At 45.4% G+C, this 16,409-nt stretch overlaps 2 protein-coding genes and 2 long non-coding RNA genes across 5 annotated transcripts in view; 2 read left to right on the top strand and 2 right to left on the bottom strand.

Moving 5' to 3' along the window:
* Positions 1 to 16,409, top strand: part of LOC126037369 (electroneutral sodium bicarbonate exchanger 1-like) — a 230,242-nt gene that overhangs the window by 59,734 nt on the left and 154,099 nt on the right. The window lies entirely within an intron of this gene.
* The window catches only part of LOC126037378 (uncharacterized), a 31,502-nt gene continuing 21,777 nt past the window's right edge, over positions 6,685 to 16,409 (bottom strand). The window contains exon 3 of the long non-coding RNA XR_007505671.1: positions 6,685 to 6,737. This is a non-coding gene — a long non-coding RNA (uncharacterized LOC126037378). The remainder of the gene's footprint in view (positions 6,738 to 16,409) is intronic.
* LOC126037376 (uncharacterized) lies at positions 6,849 to 8,493 on the bottom strand. Its single transcript, XR_007505668.1, has 3 exons — positions 8,355 to 8,493; positions 7,789 to 7,832; positions 6,849 to 7,489 (listed from the first exon to the last, which is right to left on the bottom strand). It is a non-coding gene; the product is annotated as an uncharacterized LOC126037376 (long non-coding RNA).
* The window catches only part of LOC126037370 (electroneutral sodium bicarbonate exchanger 1-like), a 265,741-nt gene continuing 262,100 nt past the window's right edge, over positions 12,769 to 16,409 (top strand). For both annotated transcript variants that reach the window (XR_007505649.1, XR_007505653.1), the window contains exon 1: positions 12,769 to 12,877. The gene's annotated coding sequence lies outside the window, so the exon portion shown is untranslated. The remainder of the gene's footprint in view (positions 12,878 to 16,409) is intronic.

The raw sequence follows: 16,409 nt of genomic DNA, 5'->3' as shown, positions 1-16,409 counted from the left end.
CCAAAGATGAAGGACTTCTAGTGCCATTGTTTTTTCAGCACGAGGTGCCTCTGGAAAGTTTAAAGATCACAAACAATCACATTACTCACGTTTTGCCCACAGTTTAATTGCACGGAGCGTGAGCCGGAAGGTCTCTTTATTTGGCACTAGGTGCAGGATTTCGTCAGTAACTCTGCAGCCTGTAAGAAAAAACAGTTGAAGTACAGCACTTCCTGGTAACAGGTACGAGTCAGTTCTGTGCTGTACTGGATCAATAGCTTACAGTTTCTCCTGCAAGTCTATGAAAACAAGTTTGCATTACTTGCTTTGTATTACCTTAAAAATCAGAGGTTACACATAACCTTACAGGCACATAACATAACAAATTAGAGGTTACACATTCCGTATCACCTCAGGTAACTGGTACCCTCAACAGCTTTTTCATACTTTAGACTACAGCCAACAATTGTCAATAAGGCCCTTCGACAGGATTCCGAAAGCTAGGTTTCTTTCGACAGCCAGGAACAATTAAACCAGTCAGCGTTAAACAGTGAGCAACTTCGGCTTCAGGTATTTTAAATATCCTTTTTTTTTTAATGAACTGCCACACAATCTTCTCTATCAAGTGCTCTACCTATTCACCTGAAGCAGTTTCTGTGGCAAACTGGAACACCACACACCCCCCAATCGAAGAAACATGAAACACAGGTCTATCTAAACACACAACTTGAAACAGCTGAATTTAAGCCCACTCGCCACCTCCTCAGATCTCAAGTATACAGGGGATCAGTTTCTGCATCCTGTACAGAAACTTGGGGTGTGTAACGTGCATTCCATACCAACTTTAGTAACATTTTCTTGTTAAAGATGTGCAAATATGCTTACCATTTAAGCTCCGTATACATCTTATATCCAGGCTTCTGAGACACGAGTTGTCTCTGAGATCAAGATTATCAGCAACAATTGGCACAGACAGTCTTGCAAACACGAGATCAATCTTAAGAGGGAAAAAGTGCCAACCGTTAGAATGCCCCGCAGTTTGCAAACAGCACACTGGTGGGGGACAGTTACTCAAGTCTAAAAAGAGTGGTTAACATCTGTATTTAGAATTATGTGACTATAGATACATCTCCCAAGAGATTTACTTGCCAGAAGATTCAATACAATTTCTAGAAGTTCCCAATTTTATTTACAAAGCCTTCACTGCATCACCCCTTTCTTTTTAAGCTAGGGAAAGGAAGAGGGCATTTTAAGTTGGAAAAGATTACTCTAGACTTAGAGTTTCAATTAAAAGGGAACTTAAAATTATTCACAGAATTAAGACTTAAGTTCAGTCACCTCAACTATACTTCAGCAAAGGAGAGAGCATTTCCTTTATGCAGTAAGCCCTTTTGATCCTGAAGTATCTGCTTTTTAGTACAGTCTGAGGCAAGAAGATTATCCTGTGAAAGTCTGTACCAGATGAAGGCCACAAAAAGGTCACTGAATAAATCTCTTTGTGATAGTGATACCAAGCAGTAACTTGCTTTAGGGACTACAGCAGGCAGGTCTTGATTCATTGTATAGGATGTATTCAAGATAGCTGGATTCCTGCAGCTGACAGACCCAGGCGGGAGTCAAATGAGTACTTTCACTTTCCATGTTCCAGATTGTTTGTCCCATGACCACTTCATTTTGGATGTGCAGCAAAACATTTAGTCTGCTCACACGATTCGTACAGTGAACTACACTGTACACATCCCTCTGTAGATACCTAGCTTGGCAGAGCTAAGAAGACTGAGCAAGGACACCGCCTCTGCTCCCACTCTGCATGATCCTAGGGATAAATGCTATTCAAGCAGGCTACCCTGGTCTACAGCACAGGCCTAGAAAAAGATGTCCCTGATGCTCCCACGCCTGCTAGGCTCCCTAGGGGCTTATTTTCCTACAAACTCCCATTCTACTGCAATGTCTTCTCCTGGGATACTTTGCGGTCCAAAATAGCACAGTCACAGCTCCCTGGAAAAGTTATCCTATTCCAAAGCAAGAAAAAATTTACTCACTTAAAAAAAACCAAAAAATGCTTACCTCAACGCCATCAAACTCAAACTTGACAACTGGTACATATGTGTCTTCAACTGCCTGGAAAGGAGAGGATAACTGTGTAAGAAAACATGGTTTGCTACTTTAATGTTTCTCCTGAACTACGATCAAATGCAGAATTTACACTGCTAACTACTCAGTATAAAGACTGAGTTGCTTCCAAACCAGAAGAATTGTTCATAAGCTGCAAGCGGTATAGCACTAAGACGGTATAATACTAGCTTTAACAAGTTATTTAGCCAAGAGATCCGGAGGCTGATCACGTATTGTAATGAACAAACAGTGCACAATGAGCCATCAGTATCAGAGGTTGTAAGGTACTTACCTTGGTGGTGAGGAAGAAAAGCAAGACATTTCTGTAGCTATCTTACTCCTGGTTAACATCCAGAGAAATCGAGAACATTCTGTCCGCGTTTGCAGCGCGCACTAGCCTCCTGTATTTTTATTTTCTACCATGCCTGAGATGCTATCAGCTACCTTATGGGACAGTTTTCAATTTTGTAGCCCACTCGTCAGAACTGTGCCACAGCCCACTGACCCTGTCTTCGGTCACCTAAACAAAGGCTCATTAGCTATGCACGTGAAGTCTTTCAAAATGTCTGCACAAGGAAGACCAGCCTGAGAGAAACGCTTCTCAGGAGTTCGGTTCTATATGCAAAGTACACAGCATATGCACCGGAGGGTCATTTTACAAGGCAGTTTTGTACATTCACAGCACAGCTCCTATTGACTTTATGCAAAGCTGACTGTGCATCTCTTCTACAAAGTCTTGGGCTGAGTAGCCAGAGAAGAACAGGACCAGAGAAGAATGAATTCGAGGTCCTAAAGTACACCCAAGGAACACCATGGCAAAGGTACTGACAGAAACCTTTCCACATCACATTCAACTTCCTTAGCTCTCAGGCTGCCCCTTCCTCTACCTGCATGCAGTTACTTTCTTGCCAAGCCCCTTACTACAGCTAGGATGAAAGCAAGGCTCCTAGGCACAACCTTGCTTTTTGATACTATAGCCCACTCATTCCCAAACCATGGGTAGGGGAGAAGTGAACCACAGAGATTCGGATCGGACATACAGTCACTGGGGAAGGGAACCAAAAGCTTGACTTCCACACTTTCATGCTGCGTAGACAGTATTTTAGAAGGGGCTCAGAAACAAGGCCCTTTTTCATTTTGGTTTGCAAGACAATCACTACCAATAGGAGTCTTTAACAGGAATATTCTTATTGTCAGAGTTGCACAATCTATCAAGGAGAGAGCTTGCTTACTCTTAGGTTTTTTATTTCCTCCTGACGTTTCAGTTTTTCAAAGAACGACTGAAAGAAATCTGATCTTTCTACACGTCTAGGAGCAACACAAGCCACGTCTATGTCAGCACCTGCAAAGAGATGCCATTTGTTCTGTTACTGTTGGAAGACACTTTCAAACATTATAACTATGACCAGACACCAAAAGTTTACCTTTAGTGTGTACTCCAAGCCTGTAAGAACCAAATGTAAATATTTTGCCACCAACATTTGCTACTACTGAAGGGGGAAGATTCTGTGGGTAGAAGAGAAAGAGTTTTCTGGAGAACAGAAGATACACGTTGACCTACGTGCAAGTTTAACTAGCATAGAAGTTACTTAGAAAGACTACAACAGCCTCCATAAACAATGTCTTCTCCCTCCCATACTGAGCTGTTAGTCTAATAGACTGATTCTGTTTTTCTGAAGGGAGTGCTGGCAACTCACAAACAACAACAACAACAAAAAAGGTGAGTACTGTAGCAGTCGCTTCATCAGTTTAAACAAAGACCTATTATCAGTCTTCCCTGCAGCAGACCCACATAAATGAACACCATCTAAGAGCCATACCAAAGGCAAGTCTAGAGTAATTTCAAACTAGATTGAGTGCTGTAGGCTGTCTGGGGCAAGTTTACTGCCCTGTTACCATCTGTCTCCCCCCACAATGTCTTGTTTCAGCTTTGTTAACTGCTACAAGTCAACTGACAGAGCCACTTCACAAACTTATTCAGTGCCCCAAGGACTTGAAGGTCTTCATCTAAAGGATCTTTTATACATTATTTCAATGGCTTTTACTACAGATCTCCTTGATACTTAAGAAGGAAGTTAAATGTTGAACTTTAGCATAAATCCTAGTAGTATCGCCTTTGAAAGAAACTAAAAGGCTTCAGCTGTTTTGATAAGAACCTATCAAAAAACCTTACCTGGCTCTCACCAAGTTCTGAAATCCATTCTTTGACCAAGTTATTCAGTCTGCCAAGAACGACCAGCCTGTAAAGAAAACTCATGTTAAGTTTGCCCTAAAAAAACCCCAGGACATTAACAAATTTTACAGTCTTGTTATACCTGTCATGCAGTTCTTCCTCCTCTTCAAATACCCCCAATGCTTTCATCGCTTCAAGCAGCTTCTGAGTATGAATGGAATCTCTATCCGTAGGAGGAGCCAAGCTAATTGCAGAAGTCATTCCATAGTGCCTTGGAGGCTGGTTCTGCAGCCTAGGAGTACTGGGGGAGAAAATAAAATACCGAAGACTCCACAAAAGAGAAAAACAAAACCCAACAAAACAACAACCACCACCTTACTGCAAAACACCCTTCCACTTACAGGTTTCCAAATCAGCTTCTGCCCTTTTGCCCAGCATTAATATAAATGAGGGAAAAAAGATCCTGCTTATGGTTTTTAGATAACTTGACCTAACTTAGAAGCAACTTCTTTAAAAAACACTTGTGGATATAAGAAAAGATCCAAGTTGCTGCTATCTGAAGACAGCTTATTTGCATTGCGCTAGACAGTTGGAACTGATCGCCAGGAAATGAAAAGGTTTGAAATCCACTAAGGGCGACACTATGTACAGCACAAGTTTTTTTGGACCCATTTCAGTTTCACAGCACTTTTGACTTAAGGTTATTCCCATCAGCTTCCCAATCACATTAAACAAGACAATTTAACACTGGCTTCTTTTAGTTCAATGTATTGGCTGTGCTTCTACTGATTCTGAAAGGACATTAGAGTTGATTGCAGAGCAGGGACAAAGTGGTCTGTTAAACAGAGTTGTTGCAGTAAATTCAGCATTGTTTCAGTAAATTCAGCAGGTTTTGTCTGTGGAAGAGGATGAAGGAAAACATCAACCAATCTGCAGCTAATGTTGCTAGCAGAGCCTTGTGCTCTTAACACAGCGTTCCACTTTTATAGCTCAGAGGCTTAGCTCTACATACATCTGGTTTAATCTAAATCCAAGAGATGTACATCAGCACGCAGAGCAGCACAAGTTAAGCTCTGCTTGTAGAAGGTGCTCAAATCTGCTTTCGCTAGCTCACTGCCCAGTCAGGCAGAGCATTACCAGCTGAAACCAGGAGAGAGAAAGGAGGGGCACCGGAGGTAAGAACTGTACTTAATGGATCAAGGGTCTCTACAGAAACACTAGTAGCAAAAGGGGGACACCCATTAAAAAGGTCTCTACAACTCATCATGCTTGTCAAAGAGTCCATATCCAGACCCTAAGGCTACAGGGATTAATGATGGCATTATTCAAACCGGCTATTTTCCTACTTCACAAATGGACGGCTTCAAATCTGAGCTGGGTTAGTCAAGAGACGCTTAGAACTATTTAAGGTATCTGACCCACTTTGGCTGGAATGGGATGAGGAAATGCTCGAAGGACAGCCTCAACACTTGATTTTAAAAAGATAGCTTATTACAACTCCTGATTTCTAATTGTTGCCTTTACTCTGCCACTGAGGGAAGATGGATTTCTCTCTCGCAGAGTAGCTTTGTCCAACTACAGACGTAGCTTTTAGTCACCTAGTGGGCTCCCCCACCCCCCTTCTCTATGAGCTCATTTTTCAAACTTTTTTTTCTAGGCGTTTTCCAAAAAGCTGGCGGGGGTGGGGGGGTGGTATTAGGACTGTAGTCCTATGAACTACTCTCCCCAGTCAGAACGGCTGTTTACTTTCAAGTGTAACTAGGCCCTGACCTAATTTGCCTTGCCTTCTTTATAGGCATGTCAACTTCCACTTCATAAGTCAAAATATTCCTAATGAGTATTTTCCTTCTTATGATACCATTTTCATAACAAATACAGAAGGAAAGCCAATGAAGCGGGAGTGTGGTGGCAAGCACTTCTTGTTCTCAACTGAAGCCTTTTTCTCCCTGCTCTCTGTTCATTTGAGACTACACTCATTTCTTGACCCTCCTACTTGCCTTCCACATCCTCACCCCCAACACTTCCCTCAGTATTGCTCGGCTATACTTTTGTCTGTTGTTTCAGTTGTAGCGTTAGTATAAGATTTCTAACCATTATTTACCAAATCTCACTTTTACAGTCACCTAGCAGCAAACCACAGCTGGTACAAAGTATTAAAACCACCCAAATATTTCGACGTGCCATACAGAACGTATGGAAATGTGCTATCAGAGGTGTCCGAGGGGCAGGGGGAGCGCCGGGGGGCGCCCCGAGGCCCGGAGCAGACTCGCTGGCAGGACTCGCTAGGCGCGCGACTGACTGAATAGACGCTGGCCGGCCGGCCCCTTTGCCCTCCGGGCTGCGTTTGCGCTCCCTCTGCACGGGGCGAGGGGCTGTGAGGGAGCCCAGGGGAGGAGGAGGAGGTGAGGCGCTGGGGGGGGTCGGGCCGTGCCCCCCCTGTTCCTGCTGGGCTCCAGCTGTTGCAAATGTTCTGGTAAAGAAATCAACATTTAATCACATAGAAGAGTTAGGTTTGATTAAGAAGTAAAATTGTGAAGCGTAACGTATAGGATTGTTAAGTTTGAAACGTAGCCATAGAAACTTTAGGAGCTGTGTTATGCGTGACGCTAGGAACCGTAATATTGTTAAAGTCTGAAACAGCTAACCCTAGAAACCTCACCAGGAAGTTACTGGTTTTCCTACGTTCTGTTTCAGGAAACTAAGGAAACCGTCGTGGACACCAGTTTGCTGCTTGGAAACCCCCTTACCCTTCCCATCTCGATTTGAGTATCGACGATGCCAGTCAGTAGAGCCAAGTGTCACTGACCAATGATTGTTTTAAAATAAGAATATTGATAAGGTTATATAATCACAGGACCGATCGTTACAACGGTTAAATTTAAGAACGAGCATAGTATGCGTTTTTACGGAAGGAGCTTAGGTAACAATGACCTGACGGAAAAAGCCTGTAAAAACTGATGGATTTTGATATTAAGTGGGACACGCCTTTGGAGGAGCGATCCCCCGTGTCCCCAGCGCTGCGATAAACAAAGTGCCTGCTTCTTAACTTCACGTTGGCGTTAAGGAGTTTTATTCTGGATTTCGGTAACGGTTTTGGCGACCCAGATGGGACCTTGCGAGTGAGACTGGACGAGATGGCGTGTCGATCGAGCTCCGGCCGGCACCGAGGTATTCTCGGGGAGAACCGTCACCCTCGACACGCAAAGCTCCTCGCAGCGTTCCCTGGAAAAAAGGTAAGGCGCTGCTTCTTTGGAATTTGTTTGGAAAGCCTGCCCGTGAGGCGCGGCGAAAGCTTCCCAGGGTTGGGGCTTGGAGGGTAGCCGTCTGCAGTGGAAGCCTAGGCGTCTGCCCGTAAGTCATAAGCGAAAGCTATTGCTGGGTTGGACTTTGTGTATTATTTGGGACAGCTGTCGTTTGCATTTGTTTGGTATTTGGTATTTGAATGTATATAAGTATAATGGCATTAGCAAAATTGTTTAAGAATAAGAGTGCAGGAAATAGAACTGCTGATGAAAAGTTACCAGAAACGTCACCGCTGGGATGTTTATTGGCACGTTGGGGTGAACTGCAGGAAAAATGGTAAACAAACAGAACTTTGAGTTACAATACTATATTGCAATTACTGTTGTTTTGTAGGAGAGAGAGTAAATGGAATAAAGTGCCATATGTAGATTTGTTCTTTTTAAGTGAACGTATCGGACGGGGACCGGAGGGGAGTCTCCCAGCAGAACCTCTGGTTACAGCTAAACTGGGAGAACAGAAAATTGAATTTGAGTTGACACTAGAGTCACCTTTTCAGTTTTAAATACCTCAGAGGGAGAGTTAAGTTTTGAAGAAATTGGTGGTGTTGGTGCAACAAGCGAACGAGAAACTAGACCCTTCTTTAAATCTTTAACAATGAAATTAGGAAAGCAATGGGTCACTCGGCAGTTTTTGTATGTGCCAAATTCTCCTAAACTCCTGTTAAGGAGAGGTCTATTTGAGAACTTAGAGGCAGAAATTAAATTTAAAAATGGAGAGCTTAAAATTTTAATTCCAGAAACTAAACGTATCGAAGCAGCGGCTTTGTTGTTAACAGGATGTTTACCGAAAGCAGAAGATTATACCGGTCCAAGTGTAATGCTGTCATTCCAGTCGTCTGGACTGGGAAGTTCCCGGTAAATCCAAAAAGCAGAACCTGTGAGAGTTGATTTAAAGCCAGGATCGAATCCGGTAAGAATGAAACAATACCCCCTAAAACCGGAAAGTCGGAAAGAGTTAGTAATGGTAATACAAAAATTTTTAAGATACAAATTGTTAATAGAATGTGAATCCAGATATAACACCCCGATCTTGCCTTTTAAAAGGCTGATGAAAAAGATGATAGATTAGTTCAAGACCTCCTCAGAGCAATAAATCAAATAGTACAAGGTATTCATCCGGTCGTAGCAAATCCTTATACTTTGTTAACAACCCTAACGGAGAAATGAGAATGGTTCACAGTGTTGGACCGAAAAGATGCCTTTTTCTGTATTCCCTTGGATCCCAATAGTCAAGAGGTTTTTGCTTTGGAATGGGAAAATCCTGAGACTGGGAGAAAAACACGATATACGTGGACAGTCTTGCCTCAAGGCTTTAAGAATAGTCTTACCATTTTTGGAAATCAATTGGCACGAGAATTAGAGATTTGGAAGAAAGAAAATAATCAAGAAATCTTGCTGAAATATATGGACGATCTGTTAATGGTAGCTGAGATGGAAGAACAATGCACAAAGTTAACTCTTAACTTTTTGAACTTTTTGGGAATCAGTAGATATCGAGTGTCAAAAGAAAAAAACCCAAATAACCCAGAAAGAAGAAACTTAAATTTGAGTTTTAAAATCCTAAAAGGACAGAGACAATTGGGAACTGAGAGAAAAGAGGCAATGTGTCGTCTCCCTGAACCTAAGACTAAAAAAATGAATGACAAGCATTTCCGGGAATGGTCGAGTGGTGTCACCTGTAGATTATAAATTGTGGCTTGCTGGCCTGACCTTTATAGGAGCAGCTCAAAACCTCAAACGACGGATTGGACCGATGCCGAGAAAGCTACCTTCCAAGAATTGAAACAGGCTGTAATAGGGGTGCCAGCCCTAGCGTCTGCCAGATCTCACAAGAGACACTTGAACTTTCTGCTCGTGAAAGAAGAGGTAGAGCTCTGGGTATCCTGGCCCAATATTTAGGGCCAAGTGGGCGAGCTGTGGCCTACTTCTCGAAGCGATTGGATAACGTGAGTCTGGGATGCTCTGGTCGTCCGAGAGCCGTCGCTGCAACTGTGCTACTGATCCAGGAAGCTCGTAAGTTCGCCTGAGGAGAAAGGATTACTGTACGTTTCCCATATGATAACTGTTGTGCTAAAACGGAAAGGGGGGCACTGGTTATCCCCTAGCAGAATGCTGAAATACCAAGTGGTGTTGTTGCTGGAACAAGATGATGTTTACCTAAAAACTACTACCGCCGTTAACCCTGTTGCGTTTTCAACAACTGACCGAGTTAAAGGAGAACTGGAACGTGACTGCTTGCAGGCAATCGAAAGAGTTTACTCCAGCTGACTGGATCTCTGAGATGTGCCACTAGAAGAAACAGATTGGGAACTATATGCCGACGGAAGCGGTTCCATCTGTGAAGGAAAACGTTTTATCGAGATAGGCAATAACTACTGAGGAGGTACTTGCGTTGCCAACTTTGCCTTCGATGATCTCTGCCCAAAAGGCTGAATTGATAGCTCTTACTCGAGCTCTGGAACTAAGTCAAGGAAAGCGAGTCAACACTTGGACAGACTCAAAGTATGCTTTTGGAGTGGTACGTGCACATGGAGCGATACGGGGAGAAAGAGGACTGTTATCTGCACCAGGAACCGCCGTTCAGCACGCAGAACAAATACTGAAATTGTTAGAAAGCATTCAAAAACCAACAGCAGTCACGATGATGCACTGTAAAGCACATCCGTTAGGTAAGACCGGTCCTAACGCAGGTAACCGACTGGCTGATAAAGCTGCTGAAGAGGCTGCAGAAAAAGGCATCCTAGCACTAGTTCCAGAGAAAGGTATAAAATTGCCTAAAGAAACTCCAAATTATAATGAAAAAGATGAAGAATTAATTATTAGATTGCAGGCTAACAAAATGAAACAGGATAGGCTGTAACACCGACAGGTCGAATAATAGTCCCACCCACAATAATAAGAGAAAATGCCCCATTGAACATCACAGAGTATACTGGGAAACAGAAAGCGAAATACGACAAAGATTGTTTAAACAATTATAAGTGGATGTGAAATGTATATGTAAAATTATCCCCGAACCAGTAATAAGATCATCTTTGGGATTATTAAATAAGGAAATTTTTTAGAAGAATATTAGCAAATTGATTTTATAGAATTGCCTTGAAAATAAGGATATGTCCTAGTTTTAGTTGATATCTTTACTGGGTGGCCCAAGGCTTTCCCTTGTCGCACCAACAAAGCAAGGGAAGTAGTCAAAGTCTTGCTCAAAGAGATAATACCAAAATATGGGGTGCCTGTAAGAATGTCATCTGACAATGGCCCTCATTTTATAGCAAAGATTATGAGACAAGTTGAGCCAAGTATTATCTATGGATTGAGACTATCACACCCCACATAGACCACAAGCAAGTGTGTGGGCAGAGAGAGAGAGAGAGAGAATGAACTATATCCTTAAGCAACTGTCGAGTAAAATTTGTCAGGAAACCTCACTCCTCACATGGGTTAAAGCGTTACCCGTGGCTCTATTAAGAATCGGAGTATAGCCAGAAGAGAAAGAAAAGCCAAGTCTTTAGGAAATGTTGTATGAAAGACCATATCAAGAGTCCTGTGTTCTGAGTATCTTGAGTGCCTTTGGAGATATGTTTTTAAAAGGTGTTATGATTTCTTTAAGCAATTCTTTTCAAGAACTTTGTCAGTATGTCTCCACAGCTGGACCCTTAGAACTGGACGTAGCAGCGCATCCCTTCCGACCAGGAGACTGAATATATATAAAATCACCGAGAAGTGGAAAGGACCGTATCGAGTCATTTTAACAACACTTGTAGCAGTAAAGGTCTGGGAGAAGAACCTTGGCTTCATTATTCGAGAATAAAGAAAGCACCCAACAAGAAACTGGAAGTCTAAAGAAACTGTCCCTTTAAAACGGAAAATCTATAAGTAAGTTTCACGTTATCTATTTGGGAAAACAGTTGTGTAAAGTTTATAATGTTGGGGTTGCTATTAGGAATATTGTCGAGGGCAATAATCTTTTTGTGTGTTTAGAGGGTGTATGTGGGTTTTTTTGAGGGGTTCTAAACATGAGATAAACAAAATGAAACAATTATTGTTTGAACTGTTCATCTTGATATTAACCGGTTTTGTAATTTGAATTAAAAAAAATAATCTAGTTTTGTAACTGATTCAAAGTTTTGTAAAGACACAGAATTTAACCTCGGTAACAGCCTGCCTTTCCGATTCCAAAGTCAGATGAAAATCTAGTTCCGTGGAGAATACTGACATTGAATTTAACCAAAACTTGAGAAAAGAGGTAGAACAACGAGAATCATTTTAGCAGATTAAATTGGATGGATTTAAAAGGCAATTATTTTTTTTAAATTTGAAAGAAGGAATTATAGCGTTGTGAATTATAACGTTACCAAACCATCCACCTCACGGACAAAAGAATTAATTTACTCGCCCTTCGGGAGAAACTTGTACAAGCACCCCTCGGGGCTGTCAGCTGCCAAAACCGTAGAGACAAGTGCAAAAAGGAACTTGGGATCATGTTTAAAATATAAAACGATGTTTAGAACTTACTGGAGTTCCAGGATCCTTGTTAGAGCCACCCAGAGTTGGGACCACCTGTGGAAATTTAGACCGGTTTAGACAACCAGAGAAACATCACACATCCTAAACAGAGCTGTATGAAAGTTTGTACTTGCAGCTAGCTCCTCTGACCCCAAACTCCCAAGACCTTCTCTAGTAGCTAAAGCTCCAAGATGGGGGTGTATTTGTAGAAAGGATAATAATACTTCACATGATCTTTGGTCCCCTCTTAATAACAGGAAAAATTTAGCTTGGAGTTGACGGCATTAAAGGACAGGTGAAAAGTTCAGGCTTAACTGCTTGGGTGACTAGTGATGCTATATGACCCACTCACCTCTTCATGAAGGAGAAAAGCAAATCGTGGTCTTGAGACTTAATAACTCTATCCTCTCTCTGGAAGAAATCTCCCTTGTGGCCTCGCTCGCGGGTGGACCTGGGGAAATCGAAAAGATGATACCTGGCAATCGCCAAGTCTTAGAACTAAAATCAGATGGGTATTAAAATCTGTATTTTGACCCCAGTTAACACCTCTTCCACATCAGATGACTCTTGACATCTGTCACTCAGTCAAGGCAGTGCCTGCTGCTTCACTTCACCTTGGTGGTGAGGGGTTTGGTTCCGGGTTTCGGTACCACAGCTGCGGGCCGGGGCTGGAGGAGCCGCAGGTGCGGGCAGTGAGAGGCTGATGGCGACGCCCCCTCCCTGGCAAGGGGAGGGGCCGCCGGGAGCCCAGGCAGGAGCGGAGCTGAGCAGTGACCGGGCTGCGGCTGCCCCGAGGGAGAAGGTGAGCGGGGCCGGGCACCCCTCGGAGCGCGAACGTCGGAGGCGGGGGTGGCCCGGGGGAGGTGGGGGCCGCCTGTGCCGAGGCCGGGGGGGGAGCCCTGGGGGCTCACAGGGCGGCTGAGAGAACGTGCGCGCGGGGGTGGGGGGCGGGGCGCTGACAGGGCGGCTGAGAGAACGTGCGCGCGGGGATGGGGGGGGGGGACGCTGACAGGGCGGCTGAGAGAACGTGCGCGCGGGGATGGGGGGGGGGGACGCTGACAGGGCGGCTGAGAGAACGTGCGCGCAGGGGGGGGGGGGCGCTGACAGGGCGGCTGAGAGAACGGGCGCGCGGGGGTGAGGGGTGGGGCGCTGACAGGGCGGCTGAGAGAACGGGCGCGCGGGGGTGGGGGCTCACCGGGCCCCGTGGCGGGGCTGCGCAGTCGGCCGGCGGGTCCCGGGGAAAGCCCCGAGGAGGACGGCGGGGTCCGTGTTGCACGCACGGAGCGGCAGCGGGGCCGCGCCGTGCCGGAGCTACCCGGAGCGGCGCTGGGGGCTCGGCGGGAACTGCCGCTGCGCCGGCGTGGGGAGGTGGGGGGGAACGGAAGCGGCGTCCCCTCGGGGTCAGGCAGCAGGGCAGGCTGCCTCCCGGGGCATGCCGGGAGCTGTAGTTTTTCGCGGACTCGGCGGCCGGGCAGCAGCGCGGCTCTCGTGCGCGGTGTAGTCCTCGCGGCCCCCGGAGTCCGACCAGGTCAGACTCGGGAGCGTTGCCGGTTTCGCGTGGTTTTCCGCGGGCTTCCCGCTGCGCCCGCTCCCCGACCAGCCGTGCGGACGCGCCTCCTGGGCGCATGCGCCGTGCTTCGCGTTGGGGCAGCCCGGCGTTCGCTCGCCGGCGCAGGCGCCGTCCCCGTCCCCGGAGGTTTGTGATCTTGGGAAGCCCATGTCCTGGATAGCTGGGGTTGTGCCTTGCAAGCTTGTGGGTTGTGGCTTGCAAGCCTGTGACTCCCACCAAGTTCCCAACAAATTCAAACGTAGAAATTGTGCATCGGCCCTCCTCGCCCCCTCCGAGCTGGTCTGTTCTCTGTGGTCACCATTAGTAGCCTCGGTTTCCCACCTGTGGTTCTCCACAAACCCAGAGCCTCGCAGCTCCATGCTGAAGGGAGTGGGGAGCTACACACGGAGAAGGCAGAGGCCCGAGTTTGTCTTTTGGGGATGAGAAGTGGGGAGGAACTGCCGTAAATGGGACGTATCCCTGCTTGAGACATGGCTGTTTCAGCTGTGCACATGGAAAATCCTCAGATACGTTGCATCTAGCCCTCCCTTCCATTGACCCCGGGAGAACTGGCCTCCTGTGTCCCCCAAGTTTATTTACTTCCTGCTGCAGTGAAGTGGCTATTTTTCTTCTTTTCTCTGAGGATTTTGTGGATCTGGGCGTGGGAAGGAGTGCCTTAACGCTGGCTTTCTCAGCCTACTTCTGGGAAGCCAGGCATATCTGCAGATTAGAGCCGGGGGAGTGGCCCAGACGCCTTTTATTCCTCGGAGGGCAGTGGATTTGGGGAGTTAGAGCAAGGCATGCCTGGATGTTGGTCTCCCTGAGGGGGAGGGGGTTTACAGCCAGATGACTGAAGAGCCTCCCCCAATCACTCCTGGGGAAAGAGTTGGGGGGTGGCTTTTAATGTACCCACGGTATCGATGTGGCAGGTGAGCATACACCCCCCTCTTGGCTGGGGGATCTTATGTGGACGCCTGCTGAGCCAGGGCTGGAAGCCCCTCTGCACACCCTGGAGGAGCTGGGTGCAGACTGGGGACGTGAGGGCAGTCGTGACATGGACACAGAACGGCAGAGAGTCCTGCTCTTTCAGCAGTTAACGGTGCTACCGCGTGGTCAAAATCTCAAGTGCACCCGTCCAACCGTGCATTCTCTTTCCTGGGGTTTGTTTGTGGGACAAATAAACTGCCCAGCACTAGATGAGAAGGTTGTCTGCACTCCACCTCAAATCAGGTGCATCACCTCTCCGTCAGGAAAGAAGTATGGGGCTGGGCATAAAAGGAACAGTAACTCCAACGTCGGGATTCTTTTTGGCTCTGGGCACAGAGCAGGTAACCACAGCGATACAGAGAGGGAAGGAGGTGCTGATGGGTTTGTACCTTGGACTTACACTGTAGAGGATGATCTGTTCAGGACATCCATGTCATAGAGTAGCTATTGCATGATTTATACTCGTAATCAGGTTCCTACTTGATAGCCTTAACTTTGCGTGGCTTGCGTATTGAACTTTGCAGTAGTTTGTTTGTTTTTACATTTCCTTAAGGTCTAGGCAAAGGTTTAGAAAGTTAGCAGACTTAAGGATAAGTATTTATTACTTTGTCCTGCCACGTTGCCATTTGAAACCTGTTCTGAGTGTTGGTGGTATTCAAGAAATTGGCCGAGATTTAGAGGGTGAATCTGTATCTTTAGGTGTACTGAGCAGAAAAGTACAATGGATCTTTTTAGTTGCCAGATAGCTTGCTTTATCCAGGCGGTCAATTTGTCAAGATCAGGCTGCAGTGTCCAGGGGGCCGGGGAGGGAAGGTTGGTGTTCAAGCTTCTCATTCCTATCAGCGGTGACTCCGCTTGCACCACTAAGTGGTGCTGTGTACATACGCTTAATTAAATCGGGAGCTGCCTGTGCCTGCCTGCTTGTGCAGTTCGGAGTGGTCATTTTAGAGAAGATGTTCTTTTGGCTGCATTTGTTCTCCTGTGATACAAAAACTTGACAGCGATTGGGGGCAACTACTACTTTAGGAGGATTTCTATAAAGTAAGAAATTGCCGGTTTTATTTTGTCATGATGGGCAAAACAATAACTGATTCAGAATCACGTCCACTGCAGCTTATGCTTCCGTAACACACCACTCAACTGATTTCTATGCGTAAATGTCTTCGGAGAGGAATCACAGGTGCCTGCTGTGACTATAGGGACAAGCAGTATGGGCTCACAGGAACAGAACATGCTTTGCCTTCCCATCACCAGAAGAAAGAGAGAAAGAGGTGAAGAAGGGTGCTCAGGAGCAAGAGGCTGCAAGGAAGTTGCTGTACATGATCCTTTTGCCTTGCTTTATCTGACAGAAAAGCTGCCTTCTGCTAGTTGGGTCTTGGCTTGAAAGACAAGGGGGAAGAGACTCCCGCCCCTCTCCCAGGGAGTGTGCTACTTTTGACTGGCTTGTTCTGACTATGTGATCTGCAATTACAATATTTAGGTTGCGTGCTGACAGTCTATACCACTGACTCCCTGAATGGTTTTTCATTTCTGTCCCTGCTTCCTTCTCCAGCTTTTTTCAATATATCAATTTAAAAAAAGAAAAAAATTAATAAAAATTTAACCTTACATGAACATCATGCGTTGGCTTTGGCCCCAAACACTTTATTTCCTAGAAATAAGTTGAGTCTTTTCATCAGAATATGTAAAAGATTTCTAGCCACTGTAGTACTATTGTATTGTTTGTTTTTTTAAATAAGATTCTGTCCAGGTTCCAGCATGTGCACTAAATTTCTACTGCAGTAGAAGAGAGTCTTAA

Source organism: Accipiter gentilis, unplaced genomic scaffold (assembly GCF_929443795.1).
Source record: "Accipiter gentilis unplaced genomic scaffold, bAccGen1.1, whole genome shotgun sequence".
Lineage (NCBI taxonomy): Eukaryota > Metazoa > Chordata > Aves > Accipitriformes > Accipitridae > Astur > Astur gentilis.
This window is presented reverse-complemented; position numbering and strand designations above follow the sequence as displayed.